This window comes from Tenebrio molitor, chromosome 3 (assembly GCF_963966145.1).
Source record: "Tenebrio molitor chromosome 3, icTenMoli1.1, whole genome shotgun sequence".
Lineage (NCBI taxonomy): Eukaryota > Metazoa > Arthropoda > Insecta > Coleoptera > Tenebrionidae > Tenebrio > Tenebrio molitor.
Genome location: NC_091048.1, coordinates 26586694 through 26610835, shown reverse-complemented (window position 1 = coordinate 26610835; position 24142 = coordinate 26586694). Strand labels below are relative to the sequence as shown.

General features: G+C 37.4%; 1 protein-coding gene across 3 annotated transcripts in view; it reads right to left on the bottom strand.

Moving 5' to 3' along the window:
• The window catches only part of Oamb (Octopamine receptor in mushroom bodies), a 105322-nt gene that overhangs the window by 52569 nt on the left and 28611 nt on the right, over positions 1-24142 (bottom strand). The window contains exon 1 of one of the 3 annotated variants that reach the window (XM_069041128.1): positions 6668-6850. The exons of the other annotated variants lie outside the window; for them this stretch is intronic. The gene's annotated coding sequence lies outside the window, so the exon portion shown is untranslated. Of the gene's footprint in view, positions 1-6667; positions 6851-24142 lie in introns of those variants that run through there. 3 annotated transcript variants of the gene reach the window in all.

Sequence of the window (24142 nt, the reverse complement as noted above, 5' to 3'; positions counted from 1 at the left end):
TATCGCTAAAAATCAAGTTATGCCATCTTAAAAAGCCGATCCCGACGGGTTCGACTCGATCCCGGGTTTTAGCCGGAGGAGTCAAGATGGCGCCGCCGCCTTTGGTGTAATTGCGGTCCGATGGAAAAGTTTTTCTGGACGAGTCGCGTGCCGAAGAGCTAACCGGTCAATTATTCAAAACAGTTTCGTTTCGCCTTTTCCAGGCAGGATTACGTCCTCGATACGATCCGGGTTCATTGATTCAGACCGTTTAATTTCTTAGGGTGGTTCAATTAATAGCGGCCAATAAAACCCACCACTTTTACGATCGAGAATCGTCTCGTGTAACACGCTTATTATTAGAAGCCCCGATCAATGGGATGGCCCCAGTCGGGGGTGTTTTTTCGGGGCGAGTTCGAGCAATAAAGCAAATTTCAGGCTCGGCAAGAAGGATAATTTAGGCAACCGCACGGGAAATTTATTTATGACAGCTGTTTGCACGAGTCCGCTCGTTTTTCATGCAAAATGCATCCAGCTTGTTCCCGTGGTAACATTGATGATGACGCGGTTTGACAGGATAATAGTGTGATCGATCCTCCGATAAATAAAACAGAAGAAGGCGAAGTGTCAGCGGGAATCGCACAACTCCACGTTAATTCGATCGAACGGGGGAGTTGCGAAGTGTCGAAGGGAGAACCGGCCGGTTCGGTTTTCTTCATAATTCGATTTGTCGCGGATTGGGTTTTAGTGAAGTCCGAGGGAAAAATAGAAAGTTTGTGGACGTCCAGAGACGGGCCGGGAATATTGATTCGGGAAGTCCCGGAGCTCCAACTTTTAAAATTACAGGGTCCCTCGATCGAGTTAATGACGAACTTAGCGAAACCCTTAACCGCCCTTCCGGACTTGTTTATCGCCCGGGGGCGAAAAATCGCAATTTTTTTTTTGCAAAGCGCGTCCAGCCGAGTCGACACTTTTTCTTCGAGTTAATGGTTCGGAAACGGCTCCAGTGGAATTTTTCAAAAGGATGCAAACAACCAGGAGTTCAACACGAACTCTTATCTGGAAGTGATGGTCTCGTGAACCAAGACAACGCAACTGCACTCGGCTCAATCAAAACTTGACGGAATTTCCGGGTCGAGAATTCGAAACTCACTTTAGAACTTTATTCAAGTCTTGATTATCGCGGATCTGGAATCGGGCGTTTTATTCCGCAGCGGCACTTTGATATTCGAAAGAAAACCGTCATGTTCATTAAACACACAAAAAAAACACTAAGATCGGAAAACAACTTTGCGAGTTGTCTGGGCTGAAATGTCCGAGTGAGAGTTTAAATGTTGTTCAAAAAGTGTTTTGCTTAATCTTTTCAACGACACAAAGTTTCTCTAATACACCAACTGCACCTACAGAATCACGATGAGACGAGTGGTTGGTGTTTTGTACCTGGAAAGCACTCCACAACTTCGTAACGGGATAAGGAATCTGCATACGTCCGTTTGAAACTAAATCTAGAACGCGATTGACATGAAATCGTAATCCCACAGCTAATGCAGAGTGGTACACAACAAAGCACACAAGTGAGGTGTTTTAAATTGTAATTTACGGAGAGAAAAGGTTTTGTACCACGACCACACTTTATCTGATACAAACGATGCACTTTTTCGGAGTAAAATCACGAGAACATCCGCGTTATAGACCTGACATGGCACCATGCGATTTCTTTTTGGTCCAGGGGAATTTTCAACTCCCGATGGGAGTTGCAAAAACCTTGTCGCTGAACTAACTGAGAAACAATGTAATGTTTCGACTCCTATTACATAATGAATTTTACGTTTACTATTAAGTAATGCTTTTCATACTCATGATTAATCATCGGGTTGTGATCGTTAATCGCATAATAATAATTGCATTTACAATTCATTCATCTATGTTGCTATGATATGATCATAATTTGCGATTCTGTGTTCGTTTTTTATTAAAAAGGAGGAGCAAGAATATGTACGTTGCAGAAAACGTAGCGCATTTACTCGAGTGTAATGGCTATTACATACTTCAACGGTTACTCGCCTACGGCTTGTGCCGTAAACTTCATACTCATCGGTAACAGCCTAATTATACGCTCGTTGAATGATATACAGGGTGTCTCAAAATTCGCGAATTTAGAATTCAGAGCGTGGTAGAGAAGGACCCAGTGGATCTCGAAAAATCGCTCTTCCTGAAGAAGATACAAGCACTTTAATTTTGTTCAATAAATAGCAGCCTTCATATCCACAGTGACAAAATACTGTTCTAGCTACGTTGCCGTTCCATTTTTCAGAAAAATTACAAAAATTTAAGATTTTTTTACTCCAAAGTAAAGCTTCAAAAAATTGTTTTACGTTATTATTTTCCACAATCATCTACACTATAAATAAGAATAAACACTGAACTTTTCAGCCTGTTTTTGAAGAAAACGCACTTCAAAGAAAGCACCTTCAAACCAATGTATCTTTGTGAGGGGAGTCCCGATTTTTTTTTATTTCCATATTTGGACTACTGAAGTGATCCCCAACAACGTTCTGAATTCGGAATTCGCGAATTTTGAGACACCCTGTACTATTATGTTTTAATTACTGATTCCCTTGAATGCACAAATGTATAGATCTGGATGGCGAATACTTTGAAATACCTGATTCCACAGGCCAAGAACGGTTAAGATCACGAAAAAACCATTGAAAAAACTTGAAACAAAATTGAAAACCAGGCGTAATCAGTACAATCATGAGAGTAAGTACACAATGCAAAGATGGTTCACCATTTATCGTTCTTCATTGCAAAGCGTTGATCCATGAAAAACTATTGGTCAAGGTCTTGTACTGAAATTACATGAAAGAAATCCACATTTTCGCATCAAAATGTTATGAAGTGACCCATAAATTGTAAATTCTTCAAAAAAAATCTATAGTTTTTCATCATAGATGAGTCACAGTGAAATTTATAGCACGGAGTTGTCGCTTCCGTGAAATTTGAAAATTTTGCATAAAGATAGACTGCTAGACAAGATTTCCCAAAAATGTACCAAAATGCCAATAGAACATCAGTAGCACATGTAGCGATACACTTACTCGTCGTGAACCAGAATCCGGATGAATTTCCTGATTTGGTGAGCCAAATTTTCCTTCATTGCTTTAACACTTTTGAGGCGCCTGTAGTACATACACCACACTCCAGCGTTGCCACATGGACGCAGGAACAGAGGAGTGTCGGTCTAAATTAATTTCTAATATTGTAGAAACTTCAAAAAGCAATCTAGGTGTTTTCTTTGCAATATTTTGCTATTCCAAATGTGGATTCCCCTTTTCCAGAATCGCAACTACAAAGCATGGGCACCAAGGTTTACCAATTTTGTGCAACCATTTTAAGGATGAACTGGAGTAACAATCTCAGCAAAAATTTGCGGAATTCTTATAATGCTATGAAACGTTTATTACGAGAAATCAATATTTGAAAAAATAGTTTTTAATTTTTGGAAACGAATTGTAATGAGTTGCAAGTAAATTTTGTGTTTATTTTCTTGATATTTAGATAATTACTTACATGTGATTTTACAATCTTTTGACTAAGACTGTACGTGAAAGTAAACAAAAACACACTGAATTTCAATTTTCATTGATTTCTGTTAGAGTTCATAACGTAACTGCAGTAAAACGTGCGATATGAGTGTAATGTTGCATACTGACGTCAATTATATGCATTTTGTTCACTTTTATTGAAATTAAAACAGATACATAACCTCAAAAACCGTGTTTTTCCACATGTAATTAGCGATTACAAGGAAAATCCTCGACCAACTTTTTTTGTAAATTCATTAGAAAATTCTACGATATCGACACTTTATGTGTGAAAAATTTAAGAAAAATTGGCCTTTTTGAAATATGTTTTTTATCAATTTTTATGCGACCATTGCTCCATTTCTCATAAGAACACGTGTAAAATATCCCGAAACTTTAAAAGGTAATAACTTTAAAATTCCTCGATCAATTTTTTTTTAATTTGGCACAGTACTTTAGAATGGATGAAAGGACTATTGTACCAATTTTAAGCAAATTTCGCCATTTTTCAATATTAGTCCAGTTCATATGAAAATGAGAGTCTTTGGGTTTCTGAGATTCTCAAGGAATTGTTATGTTACGTTAATTTCCAAAGTTTGCAACACTTCAAGGAAAAACGAAAGGGAATATTGAAACGAAATGTATTATTAGGTCACTTCCTTTCACCAGATCTGCATTTCCATGGCACCCATTTCAAAACATTGGAGCAAATATGTTGTTTGCCAGATCCAGATTCAGTTGTTACTGTTTGTTTCCAATAATAAAAGAGCGTCTGCGTTGCACTCATTTTCCTGGCTACGAAAATTTTAAAAACGTTTTAAGGCTGTATGACACGATGCTAAATTTTGTAGAAAATTTGTTAGTAAATGAGAGAGGACCAATGAACGATCAGGATCTGACAAAGACAGACTATGATCCTGATCGTTCATTGGTCCGATCGAGGGTCTCTCTCATTTTCTAACAAATTTACTACGAAATTTAGCATCGTGTCAAACAAGCTTTAGATGTGAATTGTGAAACTCAAGGTCGCTTAAGACTTACGACTGAACTGTACGTTAGTGAGAAATCTGTCATAAATTCCAAATACCTTATAAGCGCGCCTAGTTACTTTTCCTGATACTGTCAATTTAACGACAAGTCCCCAATCCACATCTATAACGTTCCGACTATGGCAACATTTTTACCATCACTAAAATATAATAGTTATTTATGTATCAAGGGCATTATGAAGATGTTTATGTTCGAGGGCAACCAGTTTAAAAGGTCGAGGGCCATCAAGCCCGAGAGTTTTTAAGTTGCCCGAGAGCATAAACATCGAGTAATGCCCGTGGTGCATACAACGTTTTAGGTTTCACTGCATTTGAATTTGTGAACATTTAAAAAATTTATAAATTGTGAACTTGATTTTGCTAAATTTCCTAGTTTGCGGTGGCTCGTATCTATGACGACTTGTTTGAGCGGGCGTAATAAGCGGGCATTATGATTTATACGCCCTAGGCCCCCTAGGGCATTATAGCCTACTTAATATATCTCGTGGTCAAGGTATAAAAAACAAATAATGATTCAGTGAAATATAAATTATTTTAAAATTGAAATGATAGAAAAAAATATGTATAGATATCAGTATACAATCAAATTTTCAAAACATAAAGTTTTGTTTATGTGATTTTACGGTTTCCAATTTTTAAATCCATTTGAATATTTTTTGTGAAAAAGGTAAATTGCGTTTTTATTTCAAATATCGAGAGGTTTCGCCATATGAAATGACAATTGAATGGCAAAGAGTTTCATATGTCAATAATAAATTTCTATTTGTGTTATTATTGTTCAATTTTCGCACACGCTTTAAAAATTTGTCCATAGTTTTAAACACAGCAACTAGGAATTGGCAGTTTACATTATACAGGGTGTCTCAAAATTCGCGAATTCCAAATTCAGAGCGTTGTAGGGGATAACTTCGGTAGTCCAAATATGGAAATAAAAAAAAATCGGGACTCCCCCCCACAAAGATATATTGGTCTGAAGGTGCACTCTTTGAAGTGCGTTTTCTTCAAATACAGGCTGAAAAGTTCAGTGTTTATTGTTATTTATGGTGTAGATGATTGTGGAAAATAATAACGTAAAACAATTTTTTGAAGAACAGCTTTACTTTGGAGTAAAAACATCTTAAATTTTTGTAATTTTGTCACTGTGGATATAAAGGGTGCTATGTATTGAACAAAAAAGTATTTTTCGAGCTCCACTGCGTCTTTCCCTACCACGCTCTGACTTCGGAGTTCGCGCATTTTGAGACACCTGTATATTCCGACATTTTCAGATTGTTTAAGGCCAAAAGCTAATGGATCAATGAGATAATTGATGTGTAGAGATAACATTATTCTCTTGAGTAAATAACGGGTCTGAAGCTAATGAATGAATTTTTTTACGTTCACAACAAAAAAAAAAAAAATTAAAACGATGGCGAGTTGAGATAAATTAATGGATTAATTAAAATTTCTTTATGAGCACACACTAGAAACTGAAAAAACGTTTTCTTGTTCGTGTTTACGTCCATTCGTGTTTTATTCGTTCAGGGATAGAGAGTTTTCGAAATGCGCAGTAAACCGGTGACGAAAAAAATTCTTTCAAAATTTTTGCTTAAAATAATTTTTGCTCGGTCGACTTCCAAATTAATTGCTCCAGATTCTCAGGTAAAAAACTAATTTGTCGAACAATTTTACGCCATTATGCAAAAACAGCAGCCGACTCGCTACCCCGGGCATTTTCGAGTTAGCACACAATTATCCGCAAGGGTGATTCTTCTGCAGACCAATTGTTTATCAGTGTCGAAAATAAATCAGCCGAGGTGCCAAATCGTCAATTATTATTAGACGGCGAGACCATGAAAGCTCCGTACCCACATCGCGATAATTACCGCGAAAGTGTTCCCTTTTTGAGCGATGGTTTTTGGAGCGGAAAGCCCGCGGCCCGATAAAAATCTAAATTAGCGTCGCATTTCTTCGGCACCGAAAAATCGCATCGCGTGCAATTAACGATTTGGGGTCGAAGTTCGGCTGTCGATTAGGGCAGCGTTGCGATCGATGATGTACACTCAGAAATACCTGGAGGAGTCCCCGTGCGAGTCCAGGAGAGAGCGAAGTCGGGCGCGGGCCAGTCGGTCCCAGCGTTCATAACGTCACGTCGTTCCCGGATTTTCCCAATCACCGGAGTTACGTGCGGCGCACCGCCACCGGACCGAGAGCGAACCGTTTCGACGACGCCGAGATACTGAGCGCCGCGACGCTCGCACACGACGCTTCTAACCCTCTCCCGGTTAGCCTAGGATTTTTGCTTCTGCCCGGCTCGACCGATCACACCATCGCCGTCTTGGGACTGGAAAAAGCGGTGCAACGAAGACCTCGCGGATGCAGCGAATTTGCCTTTTCCGTCTTCGGATGGCGTGGTTAGCGTGCAATCTTCCAATAAACGGGATCCGGACGCGCTTTTTCTCGCTCGATTTTCTCTTATTCGCCTCCATTATCAACGGGCTCTTATCGGGACGATAATTAGGGGGAAGGTGGCGGGTGCGGCACACACAGCGGGATTTTTCTAAAAGTGTTTCCCAACAAAGGCTCCGCGCAAAATGGAAACGGAAATTTATTCAATTTTATTCAAAGCTATTTGGCAGAAAAATTGTGTAAGCAGACTCGATCATTTTGGTTCCTTAGCGAAAAAAAAAATTCAAGGGCGGAAGCGGAGTCGGGTTTCTGAAATTCGGATCCTATTAAAACAAAACTTGTTTTTCTTGTTGGATCGGGCCGCATAAAGAAGCAGTTTTGTTCAAAATTCCAAAATAAAGTGATTTTTTGTGACAGTGCAAAATTAATTCCTCCAGTCTTTACAGTCCGTTAGATTCAAAATTGTTTTTTTTCACAACTTGACCCAAAAATAACATTACTAGACCATCCTTCTGGGACCTTGTGATTTTTTTTAACCTTTATTTGCAATTTTGGAGCCGTCGAAAATTGTCAAACTTTGTTTCTGAAGTTTTGATTTCATAATCGGCTCCGTCGAACACAAAATAAAAAGTGTTCCAAAATGATTGTGGTATCATAGTAGGCTTTGACAATTTCAGTCAAAATGACTGGTATAAGAGAACAATATTAACTAATTACAACTCCTTAGAATAATAAAATGTTTTGACTAGTTTTCGTTAGGTAAACCCAAAGCATCGTTTCACTTTCTTGTGAATTTTTTAATATTGACAGGAGTAACAGGCAATGAATGACAGAAATGATATTTGACACTTGCCAGCAGCTAACATGTGTTCACTTGAAAAGTTCATCAAATTGTCTAACCAACTTAATTTACGATGTTGTTGTCTCTTAAAATATAACGTCATAGCCAACTTGATGAACAATTCAATTGAACACTCGTTATGTTTGATGTAGTCTAGTGCGGGACCTTATTGTCGAAAGGTGGCAAACTAATTTTTCCGATCCAAGCACCCTACGTTTGTTCATTTTGGAACACTTTGTATATTGAAGTATACACATGCTGTGAAAAATAAAAATACAACTTTAAATAAAAAGTTTTCTTTTATTAGATAATGTTGAAAGTGAGTCAAACAAAAAAAATAATAATGCGATGTGCTAAAAAAAAACACCGAACAACCTATTGTAGCGTCATACTATTCCATTTAGGTCACATCTGTTTGCCAAGACTTTTATTCTAGAACGTGATAACAATCAAAATTATGCGTCGCCCATTTGCAAAAACTATTTATAATATAATGAAAACAAAATAATTAGTAAAAACATGAAATGGCCCGGATTTTAGTATTATAGAATTATTCAGGAAGAACTGAATCGACGTAATTACCTATAATTACGAATTTTAATAAATTTTGGAGGTTCTGCGAAGACAGTGGAACAACTTAGGGGTTGAAACTTCTGTCAAAACTATGACAAGATACCTATTCGACAACAAGTATACTAGTATTTTTCAGAATTTTTTTTTTGATATTTTGATGTACGCTCTACACTCTACACTAATTTTACTTTTGGCACAGATATCTTTAATTCATTATTCATCTTAAGGTTAAACACCTTGTGACTAAAATGTTATTTCGAAGTGTACTGAACTTGCCGAATAGTTTAGGCCAATTTGTGGAAGGGTTCGAATGAAAAAGAAATTGAATAATTAAATGGTGGTGAAAGTTATTTTGAGATTTTCAAAATGCCACATTTTCATTAATGCAGTTGTTGTATATTACTGGACCAGCAAAAGGGAAGAAGTATCACCTTCATAACTCGATTTCCTGTTAGTTCATTCCATTATCAACGGGCTCCCTATCAGGGGCAACAATTAGTCGAAGGGCAGGAAAGGTCCGGGATCATGGTGCCCGGTATACAACAGAGACTCGAGTGAATTATATTTCTCGATGAGAAAAAATCCGAATGAAATCCTTGGACTGCTGTCTTAAAAAATCACAGCCCAACAAAAACAAAACTAGGTACTGTGTTTGTTTGACATGTTTTAATCACTAAATTGTTACATCAAATAAAATTATCTTAAAAATTTAACGAAATAAATTATTAAGCACCCTTAACGAAAACGATAATTTTACATACTCACAAGCGAATGAAAAGTAACTCTTTTTCGGACGCATTTTTTTCGTGACGCCACCTGTTGGTCTGTTTAGTAAGTTAGCAACAAAACCGACAAAAACGGTAATTGTCCTGTCATAAATTAAGTAAATAAGTAATTTTTGTATTGGAAATAGTAAATTTCTACTTTTGTTGGCAAGCTGACAGCAATTACTATTTAAAAAAAATGTTAATATGTATTAACAAATGTATTTATATATTTGAAAAAGGTAGATACAAAATAAATTTGTCATTTTTCTAATGATGTCTTTGGCTTTGTAGTTCGTCCGATCGCCTAAAAAATTTAATGTGCACCTCTGCCAAAAAGTGCCTTTTGTCCTCGCCTGTTGTCAAGCCTCGGCTGCGCCTCGGCCAGAAAACTCAGACTCGGTCGAAAAAGATGCACTTTTTGGCCTTGATACACAAATAACTACATATTACAACTCAAAAAAATTGATTTCAATAATATTGTGACACTTGACCAAAATGAAAATGTAAAATCGTTCTAATAGAAGACTAAAATGTTTGTGGATGATTTTAACATTTTAACATTTAGCACTGATGTACTACCCTCGTGCAACTATTGATACAGTTGGGTCAAGAAAAGACTTCACTTTTCTAACTAGATTCGCTGTTATTTCCGCTCTATTGCTGGCGAGCTCCCTATCAAGGGTGATAGTCGAGCTAGAATAAGGGTGCAGCGACCCACATTCAACAGAGACTTGACTGGATTATTGTAATCCCTTAGTAAAAAAAGTAACCCCAACAATTTTGTGCTTATGTTCTTAAAAATTGATGAATATAAATCTTTACTATTAAATAAAAAAACTTGTGCTTTTTTATCGTTTTGTTTATTTTATTATCCAAAGATGTAACCACAGATCTGTTATACGATTATTCTACAATTAAAAAAATGTATACAGAGTAATTCACGAGTGATTGAGCCCGACGGAATTGAAAATGCAACCCACAATACATTTCCAAAGTTAACGTGGATACATATTTTAAATATCGTATTGTTTTAAAATGAAATTATGAATCCATGGCGAATGTAATAAAAATGCTTCTGTCGTTGCGCATTTATGCATCCAGTAAACATTTTCCCAAAAACCTTCGTTTTTCCACAGTTTCATTTAACCAAGCAAATGACGTTTATGTCAAAATTTACGAAACTGCACAACTACGTTTTTGTTTTTTAAATCAAAAAAGAAAAATCCACGTTAACTTTGCAAATGTATTGTGGGTTGCATTTTCAATTCCGTCAGGCTCATCATCACTCGCGAAATACCCTGTATATATTTTTTGTTAAATATTTCTTCACTTTCACTGAGCTTTATTTTCATTTCAGTTTTTAAAAAACAATGATTTATTAATTGTGTTTGAAATTGTAATTATCAATAGTAATATCCTGACTACATGTCAAATTGGGGCCTAATTGGCAATAATCCGCTAACACAATAATTGCAGTGGTGCCTGAATTATAGCTGTAATTTGTTTGTCATCTGAAATTCAAAGTTTGCAGCGATCTGACTGGATTCAATTTTTTGACGGAACTAAATTGGTTGCACAATCAAAAAACTTTTCAAAAATATTTCTTCTATTTCCTCGATAGCAAAGTAGGTATTTCCCCCCTCGTTTTGGGGTAGAAAGCACGGTATTCTCTCCCTGGGGAGTAAAAGTAAAAACGTTATTTGTCAAAAGATTAAGTACATACTTTAATTTATCAAAAAAAAAAAATACAATTGGCTTCTTAGTTATTAAAATTATTATTGGACTCAACAACATTATTAAAACTGATTTTGGTTAACGTGCTTAATAAATAAGCCAAAATGAAATATTCAATAATTTTTTCACATTTTCTTCTTCCATCGTTTCTAATAAATTGTATTCCACTTTATACTTCTCCCCACATTTTTTTAGTAGATAATAAATAATAAATTAAATAATTAATTTAAAAAAAATCGTAAATCTGAGGTATAAGGCAATCTGATAACGGCAAGTGTGCTTTCTCTGCAGCTTTGATTTACATCGTACGGGTTTCGTTCTAAAAACAAAAAGGATAGAAAAACCTTCGAAGTAAAGAATCATTTCGTCCCTTGCCTTCGGTTGAGCCTTGAATTAATAATTTGTCTGTTATGCTTAATTTTCCTTTTTTAAACGAACACTCCGGTTAAGATGTTTTTAATTCGTTTGATTTTTTCGCTCGACCTGAAAATTCCCTTCATCCAGAATTTCCCCAAGAAAAACGTAGCCAACCGCCCTGTTGTTCTTGTAGATTTACCTCATCAAAAAAAAAATATCGTCGAGATGGATCCGAGACTTGGGCACCTAACGCCCATCATCTGAAATAACACTTTTCAGAATATGAATAAACACTCGTAATAAAAAATTTACATCGTCGAGTCTCTTGTCGCCTCTCTTATTCCCGCCTTAACAGCTTCACGGCCCCTCGAGGAGCCACGCCGTGCCTTCACATTTTGGAAATTCCCCATCCGTGCTGCCGCCACCGGACCAGCTCGCGCCTCCGCTAATTTCGTGCGGGAGAGATTTCCAGATTAAGAACTCGTGCCAGGAAAAACGGACACTTTTTGCGCCGCCGACAAGCATGTTAGATCGAGAAAAAGCTCCCAGTTCCGAATCCCGTGTAATAGGATTGTCTCGTCCTGGCGGACCGTCTTATTGATCATCCCATTCTTCGGCAAGGTGGAAGAGAAAATTAACTTTGTTTCTTCCCGTGATGACATTTCGAATTTAGTAATGCGTACGCGACGTCCTCTCTTAACGTAATTTAAATAATAAATGCGCGCCGTCAACGCGAATCAGGAAGCTTTTCTGCAAAAATTTAATCAATGTTTCGTGTTCGAAAAAAATCCCAATCGATCGGAGGGGAGCGGGTGGCGCTTTTTTTGCGTTTTTAAATTGACGCGATTTTGATGGGGGCGGTACTCGAGGCGCAGATATCAAAACGAACGTGTCGTGGTGAATAATTAAAAGAGTGGGACGACGCAAGGAGGTGCGCTGGGACCAGGCAAAACGCTACATAGTTAAAAAATTAGAGATCTCCATTTTGATTCCAGTGTCCGACGCTTGCTAGACGTGTCGCTTGAAGTCCTCCCTTCTTGAATATGAAATGTAATTTAGCCGTTGGTAAAATTTTCCGGTGTTTGTGTGCGCTCCGGGGTCAGTCTTGCTAATTAAACATTCTCGGGATATTTTAGTTTGGGGGAATCTAGTCGGATTCTGCAGTCGTGTGCGTGCAATACGTGCCAGTAAAGCCTTCTCGCCAAGATCACTACACTTACAACTATTACACACAATTACCGAGTTTGAAATTTCCACGGGCAATTAATCTCGTTTAAAGAGCAACGCTGCAGCTCGAAAGGAGCCGAAACTTATGCTTTCGTTATTTACGATCTTCTTTCTGGTGCGAAAACTCGGTTTCGCCGGCCGCAATGGATCCCTCCGAAAGATGTGAAAAATAATCCGCGACGGTGGACCAATTCGAATTAGAGTGACACACGTTCGGAATAAATCTTGTCGAAGGGACGGATTTGCATAATGTATCGGATCGAACTAACCGACGGTGACGTCACGAGATTGATGGAATACATAAGCTGGCATTTATTCGAAAGCGAATGGACGAGTATGTTAATTGTGAGCTTTCAATGCACACACACACACACACACACACTATTCGCTATTTTGCCTCGATTGCAGGATTGCAGGAATGGATTTATTGTGGTCGTGTGTTTGTGGAATCGAAATGGAAATTCTATTGCATTTCGATTGAAACCGAATTTATTCTAAATACGTAACGCGGATCGAGTTTCGATTGGATTCATATTTGTTTGCGTAATGTGCATAACGGGGAAACTCGATTAAGATATGGGAGCTGACGTAAAATTGCGTCTTACGACGGACTTTACAATTTGAACATTGTGCGAAGGCACGTGGCGGTTTTTAGTTCCATTTGTTTCATTACGTTGTGGAATTTTCCGAAATTGTCGTAGTTTTGAAAATTTACAATTTGGAATTCTCTTTTTTCTCATCTGAAACATCAAAAGAGATTTATGTTTTGAAAACGAAATTTCTACGTTTGATCATTTTCAATTTTACCGCTGTTAATTGAGTTAATACGTCAATGCGGAACAGCGTTTCAGCAATATTCCAGTGCATTTGATTGAATTTTGCACATTATATGGAAACAAATCGATTGATTTACGCTAAATTGTCAGAAACTTTCCATTTATTGTGGCATTGCCAATTTAAATCATCTTTAATTTTGGAAATGATCAGTACAGAAGTAGAATGAAATAACAACACAGACATATCTAGAAAATGAACAGGAAGTTAATTCCAAAGGAAATATTTTTTGGTACCATACAGAAGAAAAAAACATTACCAAATTGTTATTATATGTATTTGTTTAGGATAAAAAAAAATGATGAAGTAAACACTGAAACGAAGAAGAAATTACAATTTTGGAATAGTTACAATTTACATTAGAGTACGGTAGGTGTATTTTTCAGCGGGTCAGGTTTGAGGCGAAGCCGAGAGCTTGATTAGTTGGACGGCTGAAAAATACCTACCGTACGACAATTTTATTACACTTTTCGACTGACCAAATGTTTTATTTTGCACTTTTGCAGATTTTTATGAAATAACCAATGGCAAACTTATTGACATACAGAGTTACTAATCCGATAGGTTGTTTTTTCCCTAACAGAGTTAATATTGTCTTATCTGTTTACATGAGTTGCGTGAAAAATCCAGCAGAAATATTCCAACTTTGGTATTTATAGTTTTGAAAATTTTCAAAAACATTGCAACCAAAGCAAACAAAAAAAAAATCGGAGAAATTTATTTTTGAACGATATTTTCCAAGTTTAATTTCGTTAACGGTTTTTAATGCCAATAAAATGACAACATAGGCACTACCATAAAAAATTACCATACCTGAATGAAATTTCCAAATTATTATCATTTTTGCAAATTTTCGTATTGGGGTCTGATGACGAGCGAGGATTTCATTATGCTGTCAATTATAATTAGGAAATAAATCGATTCATTTGTATGAAAGTTACTATTTTCAGCAATACACTTATTTGCATTTACAAATTTTTTGGAAATTCCCAATTTGTACTTAAATGTCCAAGTTCGATCACTTTCAGCTTTGGAAATATCCAATTTAGGATTCTAGCGTCCAGACAAAACAAGGGTTTACTTATTTGAATTTAATTTCCAATTGTGAGCATTTATTATATTTTTGGAACTTTCCAATTTGGACTTATAACATCTAAATCTAGAGTCTAGACAATAAGAGCATTATTTTAGTTTTAATAAACTTGTATTACATTTGCCAGGAACATGCCTCAAAAATATTTTACTTTTAATATCTTCGATTTTGAAATTTGCAATTTTTGGTGATATGTAAATTATTATCAATTTTGCATCTGGAAATTTCCAATTTCCAAGTTTGATCATTTTCACTTTTGGAAATTTCCAAAGGGTTCTAATATCTGGAGAAAGCATGACATGTAATTTTCTTAGTAGAATTAAATTTTTTTCCGACAAGTTTTATTTTTTAAAATTTCCAATATGGAGTACGCATCAAAATAATTTACTGTTGATACTTTTAATTTTCGAAATTGCCAACTTGAGCTTATAACAAAAGGAAGCTTCCAAATTTGATTATTTAAAGCTTGAAATATTTCTAGAGAGAGCAGAGAGAAAGTTTGGAGCCTGACTTGGTAATGGTGCCAAAGAGCGAAAGAGAAATGAAAGAAATGATGAAGAATCTGGGAAAGTATGTCATGAAGAAGAAGCTAGAAGTGGATGTTGAGAAGACGAAAATGATGGTGTTCAACAAGAGAAAGAGGTAGAGTGAAGACAATGAGTGGAACTGAGAAGGAAGGAATGAAAGAAAACAGAACGAGTAAAAGAGTTCAAATACTTGGACTAAACGTTCAACGAAAGAGCCACGGACACATCAGAAAGATAGTGAGGAAGGGATGCAAGGTAGTGGGATGTGTGTGAGGAATAGAAGAGAGGAAGAGTGGAGGTGATTTCAGAAGGAGAATAATGGAAGGAACAAGGAGAGGTGGAGAAAGTGCAAGAAAAATAATAGACTGGGGTCCTAGGACTGGACACAGAAACGGCAGATTACATAGTAAGGGAAGAGTGCAAGAGGAATAGGCTGAGCGTGAAAGCGGGAAAGAGAGCGGCAAAGTTTGAGAAGAAAATGGATGGATACTAACGGAATGCTGGGGAGAAAAGAAAAAGAACCCGGAGAAAAAGGAGAGAGAGAAATAGTATCAGAGAAACGGGTATGCCAGTGAAGAAGTGGAAAGATTAAGAGCAAAAGGAAGATGGATGAATGTAGAGCTGAGTGACAGGGACAAGGGAGAGAATCAAAGGATCTAGACACAACAGGGAGTATTCCGAAGTACATGGGAAGATAGAGTGCAAAAGAAAGAAAAATGATGGCAAGATTTAGATGTGGGAACGAGGAGAGAGAAAACAGGTATTGGACGGAAGGAGAGAAAAGAAGGTGCAGAATGTGCTATGAAGAGAGAGAGAGACAATTGATCACATGTGGAATGGATATAGCGAAATGAGAGAGAGGGAGAGTAGGGACCGGAGAAATATACGAATAAAGATGGAAGGGAGATAGGATAGATGAAAGAGATGTGGAAAAGGAGGGACAGAATGGAAAAAGAAAGGACTGGGATGGGAAAAAAATGTTCTTTTTTGGAGTTGTAATTTTTTTGATAAAACTGTATGCAGGAATTGGAAAGCCCCTAGGGAAAATAAAGCATTATCATCAGTATTTCTAATGTGGATTTATTCGAAACAACAACACAAATTCCAGTAAGAAATCGCCCTTTTGTAAAGAAATTCCCAAACTTAATCATTTCAATTTTGAAATTTTCCAATTTGGGTACCAAAATAATGCATCCCTCATTCCGCTAACACTAAAATGGCCCAAAACATTGCAACAATCTGTTCCCGTGTTCGAAATTCGCACTTTAGATTGGAATTTTCCAAATTCGATCGTTTTATGTCCAATTTAGTCGAAAATGCTATTTGATCATCGTTTTTTTAGGATATGGTCCTGGTAGATTAGTCCACAGTCCCTGTTGTGTTTTTGTTGGCTTGGCAAAAAAAAAGGCCTTGCAACAATCTTTTATTGCATTCTGTCCTATTTATAGCCGTCCACTCGGCCAGAGCTTATTTTAACGATAACATTTTTATTCCGCTGCCAAATTACGTCTAATTTTACTTTTATATAAAACGATAAGGGGATTTTATTTATATTAGAGCGCTCCTTGGGTGGTGAGCGCGCCGGTAAGAGGCGAATCCGAATTTTTATGTTTGGTTTTATCGGCCATAATGTTATATCACGAAACGGAAATCAATCCATCATATATTGTCCTTTAGAAGCCATGAATTTAAAAGGCGGATGTGATGATTAATGGCGACCGTTCCAACTCGACTTACAAACAGCGCCGACTTGGGGAACACATATTTTTTGAAATCAGGGCCGGAGAAGAGACCTCGGTTTTATGCGCTTATAAAATTCGCTGAGAGTAAACGGAGTGGACGGCCATAAAGCAGAAAGTATGTATGTCGATAATCCAATTACTGGAAGGTTCAATAAAATGTGTTCAATTCGAGCAAAGTGTCGGTCCGAAAACCTCGAGGCATTTGATTCAATAAAAGGGGCGCCTTTGCGATACAATTCCTTCCCTTTTTGCGGGGATTTTTTCGCGCCACGTCCAAGATTAATAAAAATAAATGATTCTTGGCGGGATTCTTCAGTGCACCCTGTCGAGCCATCAGGTTTAACTGATGCAAATGAGGCCCGGCTGCAATATTTTCTTTCTAATGTCCCGACCGTAAAAAGGATAATTGTTTGTCTCGTGGGTGAGGCGCAATTTCGGATGCAAATTTTACACCAATCAATAACAATCAAATTAGCCCGCCGGCCTAATCCGCAAATTACCAGCTCCACCTGTAAAACATGATCAGTGCGTTTCAAAGTAAACGTGATTAATATTTATGGCGGCGGCGCGGCCATAACCGACAAGGACGAAAATAAGTCGTTTTGATTTGGGCTCCCGGTTCGATTTTAATAAGGGGAACCGACCGTCGCGAAACAATAAGACATCCCGAATCGATTTTGTATTTGCATTTCATTAAACTGTTTCCACCACTTTATGAACTTTGAATCTCTGGGTTAGGCCAGATATGCGTAAGATGCATTGCTTTAATATCTACCGAACGTTCCGGAACATATTTTCTCGTGCCATTAGTGTGGCGGCTACGCGCAACTCGCCTCCGGGGCTAAATTGCACCGTCCCCCTCTTCAAAAATCACCCGAAATTACCTTATTAAAACTGCCACAAGATGAGCTATTTATTTGCTTTTTCGTCCCGCTCGCTCCCGTTTACTTCGCACTTCTATTTTTCCTCATTTGTCTCCCCTTCCTCCCGTAATCTACTTCTTCCGCCTTGTCCAACCGTATTTTACAATTTTCCAAGGAGTCTAGGTCGCGATATGCAAGGAGGTGAGCAAAACTCGAAGGCAATATATCTTTCAGCAAGATAGCGCGCTTTCTCACACGGCAAAGTTTTAATTACCAGTGTTGGTCGAATCGTTTGTGTTAAGCGGACATAACAACGGCCCAAGTGCGGAACCGTGTGGTGCACCCATCATATACAGGGTGTCTCACAGAATATGGTATATATTCAAACCCTGCATTATGCAAACCCTGAACGTATCGTTAAGCGTATTTAAAACAAACATTAGTGAGAAAAAAATGTCAAAAAAGTGTTTTGGCAAAATTTACTCTTGTACCCACACGGTTCAACTGAGGACACTGAATTTTTTTTTGAAGAACCTTCACTTGCGGATCAATTACAGGTTTAAATATATACCACACTCTGTGAGACACCCTGTATATATTTTTTTAGACAATCAAGTTTCTTGCATGTTTCGCATAGAGCTTCCAAAAATAATAAATATTGCAAAATTTTCTGATACAAAATACCAACAAGGTGGACCATGTTTTTCTAATTATGTTGTGAAAATGCACAACTAATTGAATATTTAACTTTATTAGCATACGCTATGGTATGCAAATAACAAAACAAACTACAAATATGGAAATAAATAAAACGCAAATAAAACAATACAGCCCATCAGTCCATAGATTGCTATTGTTTGCCCACATTTGTTTTACTAATTGCTTCGTGAAACTATTTAAATTGATACATTATTTTACGCTTAACTCTGACAGTCCTTGATAGGATAATATATTTAAATTTTTATTATGCAAATATTAATTATGAATTGAAAGGACGAAGGGAGAGATTGAGGAAAAGGGAGTGATACAGGGCAGTAAAGCAGGATTCAGAAAGGGAAGAGGTACTATGGACAATGTATACATCCTGGGTCATTTAACAAAGAGCAAATTAAAGAAGAAGGGGGGAGGATGTGTGCACTGTTTGTAGACTTTTCAGGGCGGCGTTCAACAAGGTAGACACAGAGAAAATGTTTGAATGTATGAGAAAGAGAGAGAGAGGAAAAAGCGAATGGCTGGTACGGAAGATTGAGGAGAAAGAACAAAAAACAAAGTGAAGGTGGGAGAGAAAGAAGGTGAATGGTTTGAGACGATAAAGGGAGTGAGACAGGGCTGCCCGCTAGTCCCTTGATATATGGCAAATTTGGACGAAATGTTAAAGAAAGCACAAGCGGGGGGAGTGTGGTAGGTGGAGAGAAGGTTTGGAGCCTGGCATTTGGGGATGACTTGGTAATTGTGGCAAAGAGTGATGGAGAAATCAAAGAAATGAAGAAGAACCTGGGAAAGTATGTGAGGAAGAAAAAGCTGGAAGTGAATGCTGAGAAGACGAAAATGATGGAAAAAAAGGTAATGGGATGTCTTCAAGGAATAGGAGAGAGAAAGTGCAAGAAAAATATTTGAGAGGGATGCTAGGAGTGGACAGAGAAACGCCAAGTTACCTAATGAGGAAAGAATGTAAGAGGAATAGGCTGAGAGTGAAAGCAGGAAAGAAAGCGGCAAAGTTTGAAGATAAAATGGATGGAAGGGAAGAGTACTGACGGAATGCTGGAGAGAAAAGAAAAAGAACAGAAGAAGGAGAGAGAGAGAAATACTACCAGAGGAACGGGTATGCCAATGAAGAAGTGGAAAGATTGAAAGCAAAAGGAAGATGGATGAATGTAGAGCTGAGTGAAAGGGACAAAGACACAGCCAAGCAAGAAAGAGAGAAGAGAGAGTATATGAGAGGTGTATGACAAAGGAAATTCCGGAGTACATGGAGAGAGAGAGAGTGCAAGAGAAAGAAAAATGATGGCGATATTTAGATGTGTGAACGAGAAGAGAGAAAACAGGTATTGGATGGAAGGAGAGGAAAGAAGGTGCAGAATGTGCTATGAAGAGAGACGCAATTGAGCACGTGTGGAATGGGTGTAGCGAAAGGAGAGAGAGGGAGAGAAAGGAGCGGGGAGAAATTCTGAATGAAGCCGGAAGGGAGATAGGATGGATGAAAAAGATATGGAACAGGAAGGACATAATAGAAAAAGAAAGGGGTGGGGGACAGAAAGAATAATGTTATGTTTTTAGATAAAACTGTAATCAGGAATCTAAAAATAAAGTAAAGCATTATACAGGGTGATTCTGAAATAAGTTTGGAAAAAAAAACGGTAATTGGTGATGATGAGAAGAAGTCATAGACAAAACATTTTTTTCTATAATTGATTCAAAAAATTGAAATTCACCCATAGTTATCTGTGCATGAAGTGGGTCATTTTCTTACGTGTCTTTTTTTTACATTGTTAGTAAGATCGAAACCATAGAAACCATACAAAACAGTGTGTGAAATGCAATTTCACGCATACGACTATTTCTGTTTTTCATTTCACGCACTGTTTTTTATTAGTTACCTAGCAACATGGTCACTGCATTGAAACTTCAGAGTTCCTTCAAAAATTTGAATTTTTAATTTCAATTTTTTGAATCAATTATAGAAAAAATATTGTTTATATTTCGTGCGCGAACTGCGAAGATGTTTTTGTGCATTCAAAGGCTTATACTGCCTCGACCTTCGTCTCGGCATAAAAGACCTTTTCATGCACAAAAAACACTCTCTTCGCGCACTTAATATAAAAATAACTATTCTTATAAAAGTGTTTTCGTTTTCGAGATACAAATGATTGAAAATTTGGTCAAAATTGCTAGTACGCTGCTGAGTTAAAGGTGATTACCTGATTATCTTGGTAGTTTAGCAACAATAACAATCTAAGGTGCCCGTCAGTCACAAACGTAACCTTACTCCTCTCGATCATTTCCATAGAAACATTTACAAAGCATTGTGCTTGCACCTACGCCTTTATTGTGGAGTTGATGTAACAATGGTTGCTAATGGAGTGAACAAATTCGGACAAATTTTTCCTATTCATAGGCGTTGAAAATAGAAGGATATAGGGTAATTTCTTTCCTTTTGATTTCACCTCCAAGACATTTACGCAGAATAATTATGTGTCAAGGATAGTCCACATTTCAGAATCACCCTGTATATTTTATAATTTTACAATTAGATGAAAAATAGTTTTGGTTCTCATATGAATGAGCCACCGTTCCCACTTTTGTCCGGGAAGTAAGGTTATATGAATATTAGTCTCTGGTTGGACGTGATAATGGGAGCTGCGCGGTACATTTTGGACGTTTTCGTTTTTGACGCACGTTCTTGAGCAGAAATTTTTTGGAACGTGCCGATTTTATCGTGGCGCACAACAACAAAAGTGGAAAGTTTCCGGTTCGGCTCCGTCGCTTTGTGGGAAAATAATTTTTATCGCGCCCACTCGGTCTCACGGCCCCCCATCCGCTCGGATGTATTCCGGATTTGAGTTCATAATCCTGAAAACAGAACATCCTGAATTAATTCGCCCTCGAACCTTCACGAATCGTTAAAACCTGAGGTGGCACCGGGCCTTAGGCAATTTTCAGGATCTTAATTACACCGAGTTGCTTCCATTCATACCAACTTTTCCCAATACATAATCCGCGCCATCATCATTTTGTATTTTGCCAAAACTAGAGGTGTAGGCGAGAGTTAATTAAAACCAGTCAACCTTCAATACGCACTTATCGTTCGAAACGTCACAAAATACAAAACACGAAAGCTCTCACGATACGGAATTGTCCCCGCTCAACCGAGTTAATCTTAATAAATTTCAGTCACGGAATCGCTACGAAATTTTTATGCTGATTAGCATTTTTGAACAAACAGAAAAAATTGCGACCGACGCCGAACTGCGTCGCATTTGAATAATGGATCTTTGTTTTAATTCGTCCGGTTTGAGTGGGCACGAAATTAACAAAAAAAAAACTCCCTAAGAATCTCGAGAAACCTGACCCTTTGTGTCTAGCTTGTTTGTCCTTGAAATCTAATAGCACGGTGCGAGTGCAGGACGGTGCAACATCTCACGTTGCCGAATGACCACGTGGTTCTCGACGCCTACGAAAGCGAGAAAATTCGATAGAAATGTGTAATTCGTTGACTGATTGAATTTTTTGCGTTTAAATGTTTAAAAATAAAGGCAAAATAACAAGCCAGGTAATGTTTTAATTCGCCACTACAAAATGAAACCAGAATAAAGTGCATTAAAATTCAAAAGTTAATTAATACAAGTCCTCTTTTGGAGTGGTTTTAGATTGATTAGTATCCAGTGTGTACATAAAAATCCGATCAAGAGTGCTTTACAATTTTTACGAACGCATGTCGAGTATAATATGTCACGTTTATCTAAGTGACAAACCACTGTGACGTTGATTTCGTTGCGAAAATAACTTTGCAATAATAGATATCAAGTGTTTGAGAGAAAAAATCAAAATAGAGCACTAGATAGATAAAACACTTAATCAAAACTTGGAGGTTAAGCCTGACAGTGGGAAACAAAAAAAAATTGGAAGACAGTACAGGAAGCCCCAATAAAATTAATTGATAACGAAATAATAATTGTTGCCCGATATGTAAACAAAACAAGTGATTTTTTGTAATGATCTTCACTTGTCAAGGTCACAAAATCGTGATTCAGACTGATCGTATTTTATATATTTTTTAAATATAAATTATTACATGAAACGTGAACATTTTTACAGCACAGATAAGATAAAAGCAATAAATCGTGGATTTTTTGCATAATCTGTTAATGTAAAAATATCGAAAGCACTTTTATGTATTGGGTCAAATATGACCCCAAGCCGATTAGATAAGATTCTGATGCTAGTGGGCGGGGAAGATTAAGAGCTTAAATTTGGAGTGTTTTTAGAGCAAACCATATGTTTCAAAGCACACCGTAATTATGTTTTAAGGGCTTGAAGTTTGAATTTGAGAAAAAGTTTCCTCCCGCGAATGACATTTTACCCAAGAGGTACACATTTTTTCTGCTACCTTCTCTTTATTTTATTTCTCAAAATTAGCGCATCAAGGTAAGCACACTTGCCATTACCAATGTTTCATTTTATAAACAGTTTATTTCATCCTTACTGGTTGTGTCTTTTGAAGAATGGATTCCAATAGTGACTCTAGGGAAATCGTTCCTTGAAGGATACTGTGGAAGAGGCTAAAGAAGCTTAATTGGATGTATTGTGAAAAAATCCCCAGAGAAAAAATCTTGAAAAATGTGATTTTGGGTTATTTTTGGAGCAAGTCGAAAACATTAATTAAAATCAAGAACAATACTGACCATTGAGAAAAATATCTGGAAGTAGTTTTAATGATTTCTGATGGAGTAGTAGAAAATAGTAGATTATATCATTAAGAGTAGAAGTGAGTCTTTTTGTGCTAAGCCCAGAGATTGAAGACCGAGACGAAGTCGAGATCCGCAATTACGTGAGCCATCGAGCCGCATGTGGACATTTCAACTCCTTGGATTTGAAGTGTTTCAAGTTATAAAAAAAAGCCATTCCAACCGTTTTTATAGAGATACACAAAGGCGCGATTTTCGACCGCTTAAAGATAAACATATTTTTTTTCGACAGTGATTTTACGTCGAACAGTTGGGCAAAATTAATTTGTAACAGGATAGCACCAAAATACTACCAAAATGTTACGTGAATGTAGGTTGTATAGCTTTTTGTCAAGTAATAAATAATGTGCCCAAATTATTAAAGCCTGGCTCCTTTATAAAATCAATTAATGTAAATGAAACGACAATTTTAAAATTGATTAAAGTACACAGAAAGCGCGAGATTTCGCAGCAACTTAGCCATTATGAAAAATGTTAAAAAACTTGGTTACGGAGGCGGGGGTCGTCCAGACCTGGAATTTATACTTGAACTTATTTGAAATGGAGATTTATGGAGGGAAATTGCGAAAGTTCACTTTCAGTTCGGCAACTTTAACAAGTTGGCAGTTTTTCCGATTAGCCGGCCTGAATGCGGTGGCGTGTTGACGTTTTTCAAGCCGATTTTCGATCGCAACCCCGGATTTGGCCGCCGCAAACTATTATTATCACTGCACTGGAAGTGTTCTGTTATCGATCGCACCCCCGGCAAACGTCACCCCTCCTCCCCTCGTCCGCCACGCAAAAAACGTAAATATGAATGCCACTCGATGTTTGTTCAACATTATCGGATCAGAACATCATTTCGGTGCGAATTTCGGCCGGTTAATTCGCCGCACCCGCCGGGGTGGATAAATAAAAAAAGTACAACGGAATCGCGCCGTCTGTTTAATCTTTTACATTAAATGCTCGGCAATTATCGCCGTCATTACTTACTCTACGGCTCGGCCTTTTAATCACCAAAAAAGCCGTTTAGTTATTATGCTGATTACGTTTTCTGTTTTACTCGTTTCAAGAGCTATTTAACTTTGTGAGGTCTTCTTTTTTGTGTGCTGGATGCAAAGAAGCGGGTGATAAATT